Source organism: Megalops cyprinoides, chromosome 8, assembly GCF_013368585.1.
Source record: "Megalops cyprinoides isolate fMegCyp1 chromosome 8, fMegCyp1.pri, whole genome shotgun sequence".
Taxonomy (NCBI): domain Eukaryota; kingdom Metazoa; phylum Chordata; class Actinopteri; order Elopiformes; family Megalopidae; genus Megalops; species Megalops cyprinoides.
Window position 1 is genome coordinate 36,754,263 of NC_050590.1, and position 8,660 is coordinate 36,762,922.

The window sequence follows — 8,660 nt, forward strand, 5'->3', positions numbered from 1 at the left end:
CGAGTGAGCCATTAACACAGCACATATAGCTTCGGAGGTGTGAGAATACTTCCTGTATCCTTGTCTGTCTTCCAAGTAATGTCCCAAAGCACTGGAGAATTTCATCGCGAGATACTATTTGTAAATGTTGAAACATTACCTGAAAAGAAGAACACAATCACGTAAACAAATCATGTAATATAATATATATATAAAATATACAAATACATATATTTAAATTATGTACCATTTCATAAATTCATTTCCAGTATTATGATGCATAATATAATGACTAATAGCAGAACTGAGAGTGAATTCATGCAAGTAAACTGGGTACTGAGGTGACAGAACATTGAGATCAGATCATATGTGTTGAGGTCACCTATAGATCAATTACAAACACTAGTTTTTGTGCAATATATGTGAAAATAGCAGTTAGGTCACTTAGGACATGCTTTTACCCAAAACGATTTAGAAGCAAACTTATAAGACACAAAGTGACATCAGCATATTAGGTGACAAATGGTGAGAAGCTAAACATATAATTGCATGTATCCCATTGTTAATGCTTCTCCTATGCAGTTAGATCCCAGTCCAGTTCAACTACATAAAATAAACATTTAAAAAAGTGAATCAACATAATCACAAAAATTGTACAGTGAATGTGAACAGTAAATATTATTTATGAGTAAATGCACTGATTTGTAGAAATGGAAGACAAACTGAGATGACTTGCACAAATCTGTAAACTTCAAAATGGTTGACAACTCTCAGGGCGTTGCTAGATGGTTACAAAGATATATGAGGTGGTTGATATGGCATTACTGGGTGGTTGCCAGGGTGTTGCTCAGTGGTTGCTAGGGTAAACAACATGGTTGCTGTGCGTTGCAAGGGTGTTGCTGGGTGGTTGCCAAAGTGTTGCTAGGTGGTTGCTAGGGTGTTGCTAGGTGGTTTCTAGGTGGTTAATAGTGTAGACAATATGGTTCCTAGGGACACAACCATCTTTGGTGAGAGTTGCGTCACATGACCCAAAGCAGCACATCAGGTCATATGGGTATTAGTCAAATGGTGACTAATTGGTAAGACTTCGAAAAATGAACCGAAGTCAATGGGAGGATGGAGGGATGAGTGAACGACAAAAAGACGAGTGCGGGTAAGTATGGCTTTCAATGAGTGTTGGGTGATTTGATCTGAGGCAGCATATGTGGTACAGTGTATTCTGTCCTCGCTATTGCGTACTGAGCAAGGCTAGACAGATGAAACAAATGAAAACTTCAGTAGACTGTCTTCCAGTGTTGACTGAATTTTCTCTTTGTAAAACAAAAAATAACACAAACAAGATACAGTATTACAGTTTCCATACTGTTTCCCATCACAAACATGTTTTCTTTGTACACCTTTTCAAATATGAAAAGTGCTTCTAAACAATAAACGAATTTAAACATCCCCCCTGAATTACAGTTTTTCTTTTCACTTCCAACAGCATTCGTGCAGGTAAATATTCGTGGGTAGGTCTGAATTAACGTAAGTTTTATGTAACAGTAACTAAACTGAACAGATAAACTAGCTCGGATAAACTAGCTCAGCTAGCTAGCAACATCGATGCTAACTCAAGAAATTTCTCCGTATAACATGCAACTTAACTTGCTTATCACAGGTTTCTTTATACAGTTAATAACGTTGTAGTAAGTTTTTATACTGTGTGTAATGACAGTAGGCTGAAAGGTGACTGAGCAGAAAGACTTTGAAAAATAAATTGAAGTCAATGGGAGGATGGAGGGATGAATAAACGAGTAAAAGATGAGTGGGGGTGAGTATGGATTTCAGTGAGTGTTGGATGGCATGACCTGAGCCAGCATATGAGGTACTGTCACTGTAGGCCGAAAGGTCACCGAGCGGTAATACTTTGAGAAATGAATTGAAGTCAATGGGAGGATGAAGGGATGAATGAACGACAAAAAGACGAGTGCGGGTCAAGACGGTCTTGGATGAGTGTTGGGCAACATGTGAAGTATGGTGGCTGTGGGGTGAAAAATGACTGAGCAGGAAGGCCATGAAGTGTGAGGGAGGTGATTTTGAAAATGAATGGGAGTCTATGGGAAAAAATGACAAAAACCGGAGAATGACTGCGGGTACGGCTTAGCTGTATACAAGCAACCCGCTTGGGGTCAGACCAGACAGGTTACAGTTGGTTTGGGGTTGATATCTCGAAAACTGTGGGAGGAGAAGTGGGACAAAATTTGGTGGAATAAGAACTAGAACTAGAAAAGTGCATTCCCTGAAGAAAATGCAGAGTGTGCTTGCAACCCAGCAGCGAAAATATGGGAACGTATATGAGACGGTTGCTAGGATGTGGCTAAGTGGTTGCTAGGCTGTTGCTACGTGGTTGCTAGGGTGTTGCTAGGATGTTGCTAAGCGGTTTCTGGGTTGTCGCTGGATGGTTGCTAGGCTGTTGCTAGGTGGTTGCTAAGGTATATAAGGTGGTTGCTAGGGTGTTACTAGGTGCTTACTAGGGCATTGGTAGATGGTTACTAAGGTATATGATTTGGTTGCTAGGGCATTGTTTGGTGGTTGCCAGGATGTTGCTAAGTGGTTGCTAGGGGGTTGCTAGGGTGTTGCTAGGTGGTTGCTAGGGTAAACAATATGGTTGCTGGGGCATTTCTAGGGCGTTGCTAAGTGGTTGCCAAAGTGTTGCTAGTGGTTGCTCGGTGGTTGCTAGGTGGTTGCTAGGGTGTTACTAAGTGGTTACCAGTCAGTTGGTAGGGTAAACAATATGGTTGCTAAGGACACACCCACCTTTGGTGAGTGTTGGGTCACATGACCCAAAGCACCAAATCAGGTCCCGTGGCTATTGGTCAAATGGTGACCGAGTGGTAAGGCTTTGAGAAATGCACTGAAGTGAATGGGAGGATGTAAGGATGAATGAACGAGTAAAGGACGAGTGCGGAGTCATTATGGGTTTCAATGAGTGTTTGGTGGCATGACCTGAGCCAGCATATGAGGTACTGTCACTGTAGGCCGAAAGGTCACAGAACGGTAATACTTTGAGAAATGAATTGAAGTCAATGGGAGGATGGAGGGATGAGTGAACAACAAAAAGACGAGTGCGGGTCAAGACGGTCTTGGATGAGTGTTGGGTGATTTGTCCTGAGGCAACATGTGAGGTATGGTGGCTGTGGGGTGAAAAGTGACCGAGCGGGAAGGCCATGAAGTGTGAGGGGGTGATTTTGGAAATGAATGGGAGTCTATGGGAAAAAAGGGAGGAAAAAACAATAAAAAGCGGAGAACGAGTGCGGGTACGGCTTAGCTGTATACAAGCAACCTGATCGGGGTCAGACCGGTCGGGTTACAGTTAGTTTGGGGTCGATATCTTGAAAACTGTGGGAGGAGAAGTGATACAAAATTTGGTGGAATAAGAAGAAGAAAAGATCGGATGCTTCGCATTGCAATCACACTAATGATACTGCCTGTAAAGCATGCATGCAAGCATCCACTGCAGCTAAACACTTCAGTTCAGCTACTGAACATGCAAAAGTGAATGATTGTAAGAACAGTGGCATACCTTTGTGGACTTGTATAGGTTTGTGAAAATAAACAATATCAATGCAAACTAGAGGTCTAAAAATGAACAATAAATATCAATGCAAATGTATAGATTTGTAAAAATGAACAATGAAACTTGAATTAAAACATATTTAAAAAATTAATAATAAGGATGTGAAATAACGAGTGTGTGCAGCTGATAGGCTGAAGGCATTTCAGCGATGGTTGTCTATGATGCAGGACAGCATTCTATAAAAGAAGAGAGAGAATTTAAGAGACTAAGAAGAGAGAGAATTTAAGAGAATTTAAGAGACTACACAAAACATGTTTACAGATTACTTTAACACTACTATCAGTATAAAGACGCAAAATCAATGGCTTACCTTCACTTGAAGATGAAGTCCATTCGCCTGTCTTTGTCCACAAATCTCTGTAATGTCATTGTAGAATTACATTACAGGAAGTAAATTAAAAACTTAAAAAATCCCTGGTGTCTATTTAGAATCCTGAGGAGAGGCAGGGGACTTTCTTTGTGAGGAAGGGGAAGAATGTGGTCAACTGCATCTGGACCTTTGGACCACAGCCAGCATTTCATCAAACAACTGGGATTGCTTGGTACCGCAAAAAAGGGCTGGGCCTGTTAGATGCATGTGTGAGGAGGCTCTGGTGGTCTGTGCACTGCAAAAAATAGCCCTTCAAAAATAAGAAATAAAATAAATAATACAAGGTGTTTGAAAAAATCTGCCAATGGAACTAGTGGAAATACACAGATATTCAAGATGCATCGTCTAAAAACAAGTCCTTGTAGCTCAAGGAAATTTTGCTTGTTTGATGACTGTGTCTTATATTAAGTGTAAAGAGATATTTTGACTTGAAAAGAGACAAATATGCTTGGTGAGATTTGGATTTTTTGCAGTGTGTAGTTTTCAACCTGTTGGAAGACAGCATTTCCCGCAATGCACCAGACTCTCAGAGGAGACACATTCTACATGGTCATAGGCATTGGCTGAGAGTGGGGCCGCTGCACCGTTCAGCTATTTTCTAATCATTGGATTCCACTATTAGCCGATCCAGATAACAGTGGATAGTGGATCTGTGCAGTCTCTGCTCTAAACTGATATCCTTATTGGCATGGCTGCCTGCTGACATTTTCTGTGGAAGTCAGTGCAAACTGAGTCCTGTGAACATTCACTTCACTTCACTGCACTTTTGCCTGTGGCCTCTAGCAGGGCATAGGCCGCCTACGAGAGTTCTCCAGGCATCTCGATCCTGGGCCAGTCGCTCCAGCTGCCCCCAGATGAGTCCCATTCTCTTGGTGTCTGCCTCCAGATCGTCACCAGGTGTTCCTTGGTTAGCCTCTTTTCCTTTTCCCCTGTGGGTTCCAGATGAGAGCTTGCCTTGCTGTGCTGGATGCGGATTTATGGAGGGTGTGGCCAATCCATCCCCAGTGCCTTTGGAGGATATCTTAATCTACAGGCTGCTGTCCCGTTCACTGCCACAAGTTTTGGTTACTGATGGTATCAGGCCAGTGGATCCGAAGGATCCTTCTAAGGCAGGTGTTGATGAACATCTGGATTTTCTTGATGATTAACGTGGTTTTCCAGGTCTCGGCTCCAAAACCATAGGTTTTACAATGGTGTTAAAGATCCTTATCCTGGTGTTGGTTCTTGTTGACGTTCTTCAGCTGATGGAAAGCTGACCTCGCTTTGGCTATCTGGACTCTTACATCAGCATCTGTCCCGCCCTAATTATCCACAATGCTGCCAAGGTAGGTGAAACTCTCCACCTCTTCTAGTGCTTCACCTTCCAGCATGATAGGGGTTGCACTGGCTGCGTTGACCTTTTGGACCTTACTCTTCCCACTGTGGACGTTGAGGCCCAGGCATGCTGAGTTGTCCCTGATGGTGCAAGTAGGGTTGGGTACCGAAACCCGGTGCAAATATGGCACCAGTTCCTATACGACCAGTATCTACCAGACCAAATCACAACACAGATTTCGGTCCCTCATTTCGTTGCCGCTTAACCCTTTCGCACATACGGTCACACCGAATAGCCGTTTACCGCGTATGCTAATACCGGTGCAATTATAACACTAGATTGGCGAAATTTTAGCTAATTTTAGCTTTGAGGAAACAGTGATTTAACTCTAACAAATATAGCAAATGCTAACTGAAAACTGTGAGAAGCTTAATAACTTTACGTACTAAATTACGTGCAAAAGGTTGTTAAGGCGCTAGGTTTCTTCCCATATTTTTTCCCCTTTAGTCATACCTGATGCGGGAGCATACCTCCAGTTTTCAGAGGCCATGTAAAATGCTTCCAGGGGAAAAAAACGCCACTCGTATCTATTTGATGTTGATATCACAGCAACAGCACTATGCTGCTTCCATGCGGTAGATAGAAACACATGGCTACAAAAGATTAAGAGTGAAAACATATGCTAACAATGCGAACATATGTTAAGTGTTTTGTTTTTATTTATATTTATATTTTTAAGTACACTTTAAACTGTTAACAGTTAATATATCATTCAATTTCAAGTTCAAATTTGCCTTAGCAATAAAAAAGCTGTTCTTTGATGTCATCGACTGTTGTTTTGTGCTTTTTTTTAAGCATCAGTTCAGGCACCGTTTAGGCACTGGTACCGTTTTAAACGTATTGCTTTAGCACCGGTATCAGAAAAAACCCAAACAATACCCAACCCTAAGGGCAAGTCTTTTCCTGCATCTGTTGTTGGGTGTGGGAGAGAAGGGCCAGGTCATCAGCAAAGTCAAGGTCATCCAGCTGTCCTGGTCGATGCAGGATCTATCCTTGAGGAAGCCAGCCTGCTGGTCTCGGAGCTGGAGGTCAACAGCGTCTTTCATTCTGTTCAGGAGGACTCAGTTGAAGACCTTACCCGGGATGGACAAGAGTGTTATCCCTCTGTAGTTTGAACAGGATCTGAGATCGCATTTCTTCGGGAGCTTGATGATGTAGCCCTCCTTCCACTCTGACGTGACATGCTTGTCTTCCCAGATCTTGCTGAAGAGGGGGTAGAGCATCTTGGCACTGGTCTCCTCATCATCCTTTAGCTCCTCTGCTGGGATGCTATTGGGTCCTGCAGCCTTGCCATTCCTCAGCTGCTTGACAGCCTTGTGGATCTCCTCCTTTGTGGGCGCGCTGCAGTCAATCAGCAGGACACTGTCGGCTGGCTGGATGTCCGGTGGGTCCTGTGGAGCTCATCTGTTCAGCAACTCATCAAAATGCTTCACCCATCTGTTCTTCTGTCCCTCCTCATCAGGTATTATCTTCCCTTCCTTGTCCTTCACTGGTCTCTCTGGCTTTCTGTACTTTCTGGAGAGCTTCTTGATGGTGGTGTACAGGTCCCGCATGTTCACATGGTGCGCTGCTTCCTCTGCTTCTGCTACCAGTGTCTCATGTAGTTTCTCTTGTCTGCCCTGATGTTTCTCTTGACACTCCTGTTCGCTTCTGCATACTCCTCCTGGGCCTTGACTTTTCCAGCTCGTGTGCGACTGTTGTTGACTGCTGCCTTCTTCCTCTTCCTCTCCTCTTCTTAAAAGTCTTTGCCGAGATCCACTCCTTATGGCTGTACTTGTTGGGGCCCAGTACTTCCTGGCATGTTGATGTTAAAGCCTCGTTCAATCCCTGCCACTCTTTGCCAATTGTCCCTTCCTCTAATTCTTGCAGGATCTGGAACTTGTTGGAGAGCATGACCTTGAAAATTTCCTGCTTGGTTGTCTCTTTCAGGAGTGTGGTGTTATATCACTGGCTTTGACAGGTTTGAGCTTCAACCGGGCAACCAGGAGATGATGGTCCGAAACAGTGTTGGCTCCTCTCTTGACACGCACACCATGAAGAGATCTCCTGAACTTCTTCCCGATGCACATGTGCTCAATTTGGTTCTCCATCAGCAAGATTGGTGATACCCAAGTAGCCTTGTGTATCCTTCTGGAAGAAACTCCCGCTGATAACCAGGTTGCATGTGGCAAAGAGGTCGGCGAATCTCTCCCCGTTGTCGTTCATCTCACCCAGCCCTGCTGCCCCATGACCTCCTCATAGCCCCTGTTGTTGCTGCTGATCTTGGCATTGAAGTCGCCCATAATGACGCTGCAAAACTCCTTTTTGTCCTTCTCGTCGTTGTAATTAGTCAGGGTGTAGCACTGTACGACATCCATATTGAGCCTCCTCTTCTTAGTTCTGAAACAGGCTGTGAGGATCCATGGCCCGTGTGTCTCCCATCTGATGAGCGTTCTCTGGGCTGTCTTGGGCAACATCAGGGCCACTCCATGCATATGGGGTGTGTCGTCTTCCTCATGACCCGAGAACAGCAGCAACTCACCTGTCGTGAGCCTCCTCTGTCCGGAACCGGTCCATCTTGACTTGCTGATTCCTAGTATGGCGAGGTTGTATCTCTCCATCTCGGCAGCCACTTGCGCTGTCTTTCCAGCCTTGTGCATGGTTCTTCCATGTTCCAATGGTGGTGGTGGATCTGGTGGAGATGATGGTCACTTCCATGTGAATATGACTTTCACTACCAGACGTCATAAGTTTCATCAGGTGGTGTTCCATCTTCTCCCAGGGCCGAAATGTTCCTTGATTCTTTTGTTGGCATTTCTGTAGCAATTTGTTTTTATGGGGAGGGGATGCTAGCCCCTCTCCCAACCCTCCTCCTTTCTCACCCAGGCTTGGAACCGGCAATGGCAGAGTTCCGGTGAACAATAGCAGGATTAAAAGGAGATCAGTGGTACAGGATGACATTAAGATGTGCTGACTGGCTGCTCTGTGGTGATGCCAGTGCAGTTTCAGAAGAAATCTCAAAGGCGCTCTCTCAACCACAACAATGCAGCAGTTTCATCTGGAATATTATCATGACTCTTAGTTTTTAAAGTTGGTGAAAACAAAGTTCTTAGCAAAGCTCTCCTGTTGAAAGAAGTCCATGGAATGTATGGAAAATTTGGAAATGCATTCCAAAGAATGAGAAAGGGTCATATCTATATAAACTAGATCACATTTGTATTTAGACTTTCATTAAATTAAATTATATACTAAACAATGCATATTGGCTTTGATGTGATGTCTTGATGAACAGTGTTTCCCTCCAGAGCAGCAGTGTGAGTTGACCTCTCTGGAAGGGGGTG

At 43.8% G+C, this 8,660-nt stretch overlaps 1 pseudogene; it reads right to left on the reverse strand.

Annotated features, from left to right (window-relative positions):
- Positions 1-4,710: 4,710 nt before the first annotated feature.
- On the reverse strand, positions 4,711-8,037 carry LOC118781682 (annotated as a pseudogene).
- Between the last annotated feature and the right edge of the window lie 623 nt (positions 8,038-8,660).